Raw genomic sequence first — 8,627 nt, forward strand, 5'->3', positions numbered from 1 at the left:
AAGGATAGAGCCTTGTGGTACATTGGTGTTGACTGAAAAGTATGGAGAAAGAATGGAGAGTCATTTTACTGACTGATACCTATTGGATAGGTAGCTTTTGAACCATAGAAGGGTGACTTAGTGAGAGAGACCAAATGAGGACATTTCAAGTAGAAATTTGCTGTGACAAACTGTGTCAAAGGCTTCAGACAAGTCTAGAAATAAGGAGGACACTAGTTTGCCATTATCATTAGAGTTATTGAAATTATCTATATAGATTAGAAGTGCAGTAATAGTGCTATGGCAAGGCTGGAAGTAATGTGTGTGGGTTAGGAGTTCTTCCTGCAGGAGACAGTTTAGCAATTGTTTATGAATACATTTTTTTCAAGTATTTTGGAGGGGGGGGGGGTAAGATTGCTATAGGTCTAAAATCAGTTGTTGTTGTTGTGTCTTTTCGGCTTTTCCTGGTTAGGGGTAGCCACAGCGGAACTCCGGTCCACTAATGATTGGCAGTAGATTTTTACGTGCCAAGTTGCCAGCTCTGACGCACAACCATCAACGAAGGTACGCCCATTCACGCATGTCTCCACATGCATGTCTCCACACAGAAGACGCTTTAGCTGATAATCGAACCAGACAACGTCTTACTGTGAGGCGACAACGCTACCGCAGCACCACCACCGCAGTATTATAGGTCTAAAATCAGTATTGTCGGTTAAATTTCCTCCTTTGTTCAAAGGGATAATGTGTTACTTTTTCCAGAGAGATGGAATGTGGAATTCCTAGATTGACCTATTTATAAAGATTGAGACAAGGTAGGCTATGTTATTGGCTCCTATTTTAAGGTACTTGCTTGGAAGGTCATCAGCTGAAGTAGGGCATAGTTTTAGTTTAAGTGTAGTTTTATGTAGGATGTGGGCACAGGTTTGAAGGTGAGAGTAGATGTAGTGGGGTCTATATCACAACAGTGAACTTTAAAAAGTTCGACCGTTGTAATATCGAACTGTTACGTTCGAAACCCAAGAAAACTGAAACCACAGAACAGCAATTTTTTTTCCCAGGGAAAAAAAAATCGCTGTTCCGTTACAAAAAAAAAACAAACAACCTTAAACCTAAACTGAAGTGGGGGGCTTTGCCCCCACACACCCCCAACATAAGGGACTGTGCCCCTCACAACCCCCCTACTTAAATATACCAACTCCGAGATCGCACCACAGAGGAGGAAATAGCAAAGCCCCGAAAACGGCCTACCAACTTTTTTCCCTGGAAAAAAGTCGATGTTCCGTGGCTTTGCTATTTTCCACTTTTGGACTTCAGAGTTCGATATTACAACGTTCGAACTCGTTGAAGTTCGACTTTGTAATATAGACCCGATGTGGTGATAAGTGGCTGTTGGGCAGGGTTAGGTTTAGATGTTGGGGAATCCTTGTTTAGAGATGCTATACTTTTTATGAAATAAGAGATGAATTGTATTGCGGTTTTGAGTGATGCGTTATTGGTAGAGGGGTTAGGGCTGAATTCATGGCCAAGATGCAAGATTTCTTTAATGGCTGTTCGGAATTTTTTAGGATTATTGTTTTGTGTCTTTCAGCTTTTCCCGGTTAGGGGTCGCCACAGCTGAACTCCAATCCGTTAATGATTGGTAGTTGATTTTTACGTGCCAAGTTACCAGCCCTGACGCACAACCTTCAAAGAAGGTACGCCCATTCACGCATGTCTCCATGCAGAAGACGCTCTAGCTGAGAATCGAACCGGACAGCGTCTTACTGTGAGGCGACAACGCTACCGCAGCAGCACCACCACGGGTTTTAGGTATGTTTACTATTATTCTGAAAGTTATTATAATATAGCTTTTTGTCTTCATTAATTTTCTTTTTAGTACGATTGCAAAGCATTCTGAAGTTTTCAAGATATTGTGGTGTTTTATATTTTTGCCATTCTTTCCATGCTTTTTCTCTATCCTTCATTAGTATTTTACTCTTTGGATAGCCGAATTGCATTATTTATTTTTAGTCTGTTCCTTCTAGGAGGCGCAAGGCTATTCTGGACATCTAGGAAAGTTGAAATATTATTTTAATAACTCCCAGTATTTTATAATGTGGACGCATAGCCATCATCCTTGTTTTTTGTTCAGCTAGAGGATCTCAATGTGCACTTTGCTTGAACATTTCATTTTTGTTTCCTATTTCTTATTCATTGTCATTTTTTTTGTTTGTTTGTTTTTCTTGCTCCAGTGAGGAAATAGAATAATGATTATAATTATAATAATAATATCTTATCATAAAACACACAGGTAATTCTCATAATATCTTCACAGTACTTGAGTGATTTTTTTTCAGCTATGACTTCTAGAGCTAGATTTCACATCAAAAGTGAGCTGGTGAGAGGAGAGTTTAATTGTAGTTAGTGACATCAAGATCCTCCTGTTGAAAATCTTGTCTACCTGTATGCCCTTGCCTGTCTCAGCCACTGCCATCTCACATTGCATTCCATGTCATCATAGCCATAGGTGATGTCTATTCCAATTACTTAGAATGTAATACTTATGTGTGTTGGGGGTGGGGGGGCATTAACATGTATTCTTCACACAATTTCCATTTTTTCTATGTAATTTGCTTTTTCTAAAGATCCTGTTTCCATTTCTTTTATCTATGTTACCATATTAACTACTTCTAGTATGGATGGTTTAGACTTTTCTAGTAATTGCTTTTTTGGCAGCCACCAGAATTAAACTCAGCTTGGCTTTACTATGTCTAGGCAATTCTGATTCTGTATCACAGCTCAAAAAAAATTTCCTTAGTTGCACCCATTTGCTTACCCAGCATTTCTGACAAAGTAGTCTGCTGGGAATTTTTAAAGTCTGCCAACTCATTACACTCCCAAACAATATGTTCCCAATCACCTCTTTCTTCCCCATCATTCTTCTGACATTTGCAATCTACCTGAGGGAAAATTCTTTGCAGTCTGCATGGGGTATAAAAATACCTATGCAAATACTTACAAGCAAAGATCATAAATCTTCTAGACTTTGTTGCATATTTGGGAGCCATACATATATCATCCCATTGTTTCTTTGTAAATTGTTAATCCAGTCTCTAATCCCAATCCATTCTAACTTCCTTTGATTGATTCCTGTACTTACATGCAATGTTTTATATGTTCAACTAATTATCCCCTTCTAAACAGCAGTTTCTGTTCTAGATTCTACTAAAAATTCTACCAGTGCTTGTCTTTCACTTAGGATCCCCTTATTCCTTTCTCTTTGTCTATAGTCTGATATCATTCTTTGATAGGGAAGACCATCTCTAGCCTGCAGTTGAAATGTCTTCTTGATCTCACCCACTTTACTACCTTTCCAACTCTAGTTATTTGTTCCCAATACATTGGTTCCTTTGCCAGCTTTCTCCAGTAAATTCCACCCTCTTACCTATTTTCTGTAAGCCCTTCTTGCAATCATCCCTATTGGCAAGATCTCATTTCTCCATTGTTATACTGCCTTAGTTTTTAGAATACCTTCTGGTACTATGAATAAATATTCTCTATGGTTGTTATTATTCTCCTTAAGGATCTACATCCAAAATCCCACTATCTCTTTATTTCTTGAACTCTCCCCGCTTCATCATCATCCCTTTCCATTTCGAATTATAATCTTTTGCTTGTGTTATGTACACAGTAGCTTTAAAAGATCCCTTCAAATCAGGTCATCCTAAACCACTTTGTTCTACTGGAAGGATCAACTAATTCCACTTAACTTTTGCTCTCTTCCCCTTCCAGATAAATTCTTTCAGATCTTTATTAATTATTGTCCACAACTTCTCCTCTGGTTGATAAGGATATGCCTGACCCATATGTAAAACTAAAGGGACTAAAAACATTTTCACTGCTTGTATCGTACTATCCATATCCATAAACAAAAGCTTCCAGTTTCTCAGTTTTTGTATTATCTTTTGTTTAGACTCTCTCTCCACGTATCCTTAGCTGCCATAACAGAAGCCTTTTTGATCCATACTCCTAAATACTGTATCTTATCATGCCCCTATAAATATGGGTATTGCTGAACCATTTCATGTGTAGGTGTGAAGGCTGCCAGCCTAGCTAAATAGTATTTTGTAAATAATTCTATGTCATTGTAAATAGTAATGTATTCCACAGGCTTGTTCTACAAATGTAAAGACAACTATATGTTATGATTAAACTATTTGTTGTACTGAGCTTCAAAAATGTAACCACAGTGCACTCTGCCGGAAGAAAGCTGATAAGTCAAGCATTGTATGACTGATCTCAAGATTGGAGACAGGATGTCTGGGCCAGGACATTCTTTCTATTGTCTTGATTTAAGAGATAATTACTAAGGTTTTAAATATATAATGTCTTTTATTGCTGTGGCTTCCTGTCATTTTGAGTTTCTGTTAGCCTGGGAACTAAAGATGTGATAAAATTGATGTAATGTAAAATGACTCAGCAGTATTGGGTGTTTATCAATTTAAGACTTTCTCAGAGAGAAAGATTTGAGCATTTTGGATTTTGTCTGACCCTGAACACATCAACTCATGGGCACTCTGCCTTTGCTCTGTAAGTAAGATATTTATTTAGAACAGTGATTTCTCTTAGAGATAGACAGAAATAGCCAGATTAGTCTAGCTGTTTTCTGTATTTATGTCAGACTATTCTACAGTATTATTTTAAAGCATTCTCCTGTGATTTCTGAACTCTCTAATCTCACTGTGTTAAAGTAATAAGTATTGTCTTGTGTTTTTATTATTTATTATTAAATATTTTTAAACCTTTCAACTGTGGCTGTTTTGTGTAGAGATAATTTAAGCTCTAGAGTACTTGCATGTATTTAGTGATACTGTAGTAAGCCACCCCAGAATAGCCTTAGCCCTGGGTTACACTTATTATTTGGATAACACTAATATTATACAGTGAAATTGGTCACCCTTTGGGAGGGGCCTTATTAGTAGCTGATAAGAGTAGTTTGTGGCAGTGATTACTACCTTATAGCCTGGGAGGAGGGGGTATAGCTGGAGAACCTGTGCCAGCCTTCCCCAGGAGTGTCTGTGTGTTTGTATATAAACCAGATCTTAAAGTGTGTGTGTCAGCTACTTGGGCAGGGACACAAAGCACTGGTTGGACAGAGAGGGTACTGGAGGTTTTGGCTTGACTACTCAGTTGAAATCTGAACCCTATAGCTGTGCCAGTGGGAAGTTTTATTGGAGATCTGGACAGAAAGGAGAGAAACCAGCCCCTGCCTGACTGTGATCTCTGTGTGCTCTTAAGGGAAATTGTACTTTACTGTGTGTGTACCTGTTATCCTTCCCAGTGTGCACGCCCCTCACTGGTGCTAGTAGTAAGGACTGAGGCTCCTTGATTACTGGGCCATTGCACAGGCGTCACAGTAGGTACATAATTTATTGCTATAGCCTTTTAACTTAATTAAATTTATATCCCTAAAAGGGATGAAACTGTCTCAGACTGTTCCAAAATACTGAAAATGCACCTTTCTCGATTTATCAGGAACAAAATAATATCATCTACAAATAAAACAAACTTTTCCTGATTAGCATACCAATTATATTCTTGCATTTCTATGTTCTTATTTTCTTTGCCAGTGGCTCTAAATATACAGCAAATAACAAATGGGAAAGAGAACACCACTGACTGGTTCTTCTGGTCAAGCATAATTTAATCCTCCCACTGTAATTCTTGTCTCTGATCCTTTATATATCCTCCTAGTTAACCATATTATTGTATCAGGGGAATGCAAATGCTTCCATTGGCCTACTCATAAAACTCATGCTTATTCTATTGAATGCTTTCCATGCATTATGCCCCACTAACAACAACAGTATTTTCGTAGGCTCTGTTTTCCTCTGGATAATTCTATTACTGTTGTCAAATGTTTGCCTTTTCTCCACAAAACCACATTGATCCACATCTATCAATGTTGACAACACTATTGCCATTCCTTTAGCCAGTATAAACACTTTACAATCATGCTTTAAAATTGAAATGGGTCTATATGTAGCTGGGTCCGCTTGTCCTTTACTATCTTTAGGTAATACAACCACTGCAGCTTTCTTCCAAAATGTTAGTACTTCCCCTCCTTTTCAAATAGTTTTAAATAAAATATTCCAGATCTTTATCACTTTCATACCTCCTAACTTCCAAACTTCCACAGGAATATCATCTGTTAATGGAAATTTCATGAAGCTTGATTATACATCACCATTTTTATCTCATCTCCACGTATCTTAACTGTTAGTTTTTGAGCCTAGTCTGCCTCTAACCTTGGCATAGTTAAGACCTCCATAAACATTTCCATTTGTGCTCTTTCTTTATTTCCATATTTCTCTGCTTTTTACAAATGTTCGTAACATTTTTAAAATGTCTGTATTACCTCTACAGGATCTTTGGTTATTTTTCTTGTTATAGGCTCCCCGTGTCTGGCGACAACTCTTTCTACTTTCTGTTTTGTAAGTCATTGTGCTAAAATTTTTTGTGTTCAGAAGTTGCAATCAAAAAATAGTTGCTTATCAGCAATCATTTTAAATGCATGTATTTTTTTTCAGGTACTCCCTTATTTTCTCTTTAGCACTCTGTATTTGTGCCTCTTCTTGTTTTGTGAGAGTCCCCTTATTCTGCACTACTTTAACCTTTGTCAGCTCCTCCAAGTAATTCCTACTGCTTCTTAACCACATCTTTTTCTCTTTTATTTATACCATATTTTTAAACTCCATTTTCATTTTATCCCTTTCACTAGTGATACATTCTTAAGATAGTTCTATCTCATACCTCTCAACCTCTTAGTGCAAGAAATCTGGAGAAGCCCAACAAAATGGGGGGGGGGGGCAAAGTTCCAAAAATAGGGACATATATTAAATATTGCTCTTATAAACATATAAAGTTGCTAGAGTAACAGGGTTTGTTTTAGCATACATTTTCTGAAGGATCTGAAGCCTGAAACTCAAATGTATGTCATTATTTAGTGACTTCAATCCTCAGAGTATCCCAATGATTTGCCAGAAAACCACACATTTTATGAGAAACAGACCAAAAATATGAGCCAAAAATCTGTGCATTCTGCAAAAATCTGGAAAGTTGAGAGGTATGTTCTATCTTCTCTTATAACACCTGAATAATTTCCACTACCCATTCCTTAAATTCCTTATATTTAACAGGTAGATTGGAAAGCACCAGTCTCAATTTTATACTTTATCATGCATTTTTTATTTTCTTTTTTGTTAGTGCATTATCTGAAATAGTTATTGGATATGTGTCAAAACTTTCAATTAATGCAAGTTCCTGTGAAATATAATTTATATCTAGACTAGACCAGTTATTGTGCCTTGGGAAATAATATGTAAATTCTGTCTGAGTTCCTACTACTGAATTCACAGCTTCCATACCGGTTTACTATTAGATTTTCGAAGCAAACTCCATCGACTGTACTGTTGTCGAAAACAGAAGTTCGAAAACGGTAATATCAAACACCAAAAGCCAACCTAGGAACGGGTTTTAACATGGGTCGAGATAGGGGAGAGGTTTGTAGTTCGACAATAACACTGAACACCTATCTCAACCCATGTTAAAACCATTCCTAGGTTGGCTTTTGGTGTTCGATATTACCATTTTTGAACTTCCGTGTTCGACAACAGTACAGTCAATGGAGTTTGCTTTGAAAATCTAATAGTAAACCTCCATACCGATTATTTTTATAAATTTCTTCAGAGAACTACCCTCTTTTGGTATATTTTCCCTTTTATGCCCCATAATACATTCTCACTATTGCAAACAAAGTTCCAGTCTCTACATATAAGTAATACTCCCTGGTGCAAGCTGGTTATTTCTCCTAAAAATTTCTTAAACTCCATCACTGCAGTTCTTGATGGAATATAAATATATGCCAGCATACTTCTCTTGCCTTGCTAATAACCCCCACTACCACAAATGTATCATTGCTGTTTTTTTCTTCTTCTGTCACTATTATAGCCCATATTATAATTATTCCCCTTTTCCTTTCCCCTGATATTCTGCTGAATATCCATCCTGAAATCCTTTCTTTGTCAAATTCACATGCTCATTTCATAGGTTCATAGGTTAATTGCTCATAGGTTAGTACTAGGCTAACTGCTCTTGCGAGCCATTTTTTAAGCCTAGCCAATTATCCCTGTGAGATTCAAACCCTGTACCTTGTGCTTGTAAGGCAAACACCTTAACCATTAGGCATCCTACATTTACATTTCTTTGCAAATGTGTCTCCTACAGCATTACTATTTACACTCTGTATTTCTTAATATAATTTAATACTCTTTCCTTTTATCTATACCTGCAAGGCCCATTTATGTTACAGGATAATATGGATAGTGTAGCCATTATGATACAAAGATGCTATTCCCACTTGTTGTGCGTGTCAGCTTTTTTGAATGTGTATTTCCAACTTTTGTGTTACATGCACACACTAACGTTCAGCAGGTCAATATTTTATACAGTTGTTTTGTCTCATCTCCATTTGAATCTATGTCACATTTTTCAAGATTTTTTTCTTTTAAGGAAAACCCTGAAAAAAATGCTAAATACATTTCAAAACATTCCATCCCAATAACCTTACAACAAACACACTAAACTATGTACATCTTCAAAAAAAC

The sequence above is a fragment of the Protopterus annectens genome, chromosome 9.part0 (assembly GCF_019279795.1).
Source record: "Protopterus annectens isolate FY-2018-M chromosome 9.part0, PAN1.0, whole genome shotgun sequence".
Lineage (NCBI taxonomy): Eukaryota > Metazoa > Chordata > Ceratodontiformes > Protopteridae > Protopterus > Protopterus annectens.